Raw genomic sequence first — 2,500 nt, forward strand, 5'->3', positions numbered from 1 at the left:
GTGCCGTCCCGAGCCTGACCAATGCTGTCCCGTGCGCGTCCCATTCTTTTGGCTCGGCTGGCCCGTGCATTCTATGGGGTCGTGGGACATTTCGAAATCCACCCGGGCCACTTCGACTCTCTCTTCATTAATACTATTGAGGTATTATTTATGAATTATTGGAGAAAAGAAACGGAGGAAAATATTTTTTTTTCTATTTTTTATGAATTTTCCGGTGTTTATTCACTTAAAAATTCATAGAAAAATAAATATTTATCGGAATCGCTATTATAATATATCAAAAAAATCCTTGCGAAAAGACCTTTCCGACGAGTATAAGTTTGCTGGATTCCGACGAGTAACGAAGGAGTAAAGGCCCAGTATGCTTGGTTAAAAAATTGATGTTTCCTTGTGAAAATAGGAAAAACAATAACTTTGCACTATAAGGGGGAGGGTTGAGCTCCTTCCCCAGAGCGTGCACAGCACTTGTGCTGGCACGTTCCCTAGTGCTCGCCAAGCACCATAGGGCATCCAAAGGGCAAAGCTCGGCCTACTACATGATGGGAAGCTTCTAATATGTCGGAATACGAAGAGATTTCGTGCGACCCGAAGCTCGGCTCGGGCGTCCCGGCCTGTCCCGAGCTGTGCCGAGCGCGTCCCAGGCCGTCCCGAGCCAAGTCTCGGGCGTCCCAGGCCGTCCCGAGCCAAGTCTCGGGCGTCCCAGGCCGTCCCGAGCCAAGTCTCGGGCGTCCCAGGCCGGCCCGAGCAAAGTCTCGGACGTCCCAGGGCGTCCCGAGCTGTGTCGAGGCCGTCCCAGGGCGTCCCGAGCTGTAGCGAGGGCGTCCCAGGCCGTCCCGAGCCAAGTCTCGGGCGTCCCAGGCCGTCCCGAGCAAAGTCTCGGGCGTCCCAGGCCGTCCCGAGCTGTGCCGAGGCCGTCCCAGGCCGTCCCGAGCAAAGTCTCGGGCGTCCCAGGCCGTCCCGAGCTGTGGCAAGGGCGTCCCAGGCCGTCCCGAGCTGTGGCAAGGGCGTCCCAGGCCGTCCCGAGCTGTGCCGAGGCCGTCCCGAGCCTAGTCTCTGGCGTCCCAGGCCGTCCCGAGCTATGGCGAGGGCGTCCCAGGCCGTCCCGAGCCAAGTCTCGGGCGTACCTGGCCGTCCCGAGCTGTAGCGAGGGCGTCCCATGCCGTCCCGGGCTGTCCCATGCGCGTCCCGTGCCGGCCCGAGCAACAGCTCGGGCGTCCCGTGCCTCGGCCCTTCCAAGTGGTGCTTCGTCGGACATCTCGATATCCACTCGAGCATTTTCGACCATTCTCCATATGTGGGTGTGTGGGTATTTATCAGGAATATTGGAGAAAGAATCGGGAAAAAAATATTTTTTTTCTATTTTTTTTGAATTTTTAATTGTTTATTCACTTAAAATTCATAAAAAAATAAATATTTATCGGAATCGCTATTATTATATATCAAAAGAATCCTTGTGAAAAGACCTTTCCAACGAATGCAAGTTTGTTGGATTTGGACGAGTAACGAAGGATCAAAGGCCGAGTATGCTTGGTTAAAAATTTGATGTTTCCTTGTGAAAATAGGGAAAACAATAACTTTGCACTATATAGGGGAGGGGTGAGCTCCCTCCCCAGGCCGTGCACAGCCCTTGGGCTGGCAGGTGCCTTGGCCCTTGGGATGCAACATAAGGCATCCCAAGGGCAAAGCTCGGCACGGGGGTGGATGGGAAGCTTCCAAGAGTTGCCCAACTCATCCCCGACGTGGGAAATCGAAGAGGCGGCTGGGGGGGCCCGGGGGGGCACCACGGGCAAAAAATCAAAAACTCCCCAGCCTATGCCGGACACTTGGGGAAGCATCCCCGAAGGTGTCCGGGCTGCTGGGGGGGCCCGGGGGGCACCACGGGCCAAAAATCGAAAAGTCCCCATCCTATGCCGGACACTTGGGAAGCATCCCCGAAGGTGTCCGAGCTGCTGGGGAAGCTCATTAGGCACAAGAGTCCCTAGCCGGCCCCAAAGATGCGAAAGTGCTGCACCTCGGAAGCTTCCTTGGTGCAGCATGATGGCGAAGCGCACGTCGTGGGAGCTGAAGGGGCAGCTCCCGAGAAGCGACGTGCGCAGCTTTGGCGCGACCTAGTTGGATGGATTTTTCACGCACAGCGTGTCGGCCGGGACTGTCCCGCGTTGGTCTCTTGCGCCTCTGCAGCCTTTCGGGGCGAGCGGAGCGCATTTGAGCGACGCGGGCGGTTGACTGTCCGACGACGTGTTGGCGTGTGAGTGGTGTTTGGTTCGAGTGTGCTGTTGGGCTTCCTGCTGTTCGCATGGGAACCTTCGGCTCTCGTCCCTGTTCAGTCGGCTCCCGACACCTTCGAGTGCCGGGCCAATATACGGTTCCTGTGCTGCATACCTTCCGCGGAGGCAACGAGTTGAGTCCCACGTATTTGCCCCTCGCCCGCCACGATGCGGAGCGAGTCGGCCGACGCCGCGCTTCCCGCGTCCCCTGCGAGAGACGGCACTAACGTGCC

Source organism: Eschscholzia californica, unplaced genomic scaffold (genome assembly GCF_041429995.1).
Source record: "Eschscholzia californica isolate CP2 unplaced genomic scaffold, dmEscCali1.0.p SCAF_93, whole genome shotgun sequence".
In the NCBI taxonomy this organism is placed as follows: domain Eukaryota; kingdom Viridiplantae; phylum Streptophyta; class Magnoliopsida; order Ranunculales; family Papaveraceae; genus Eschscholzia; species Eschscholzia californica.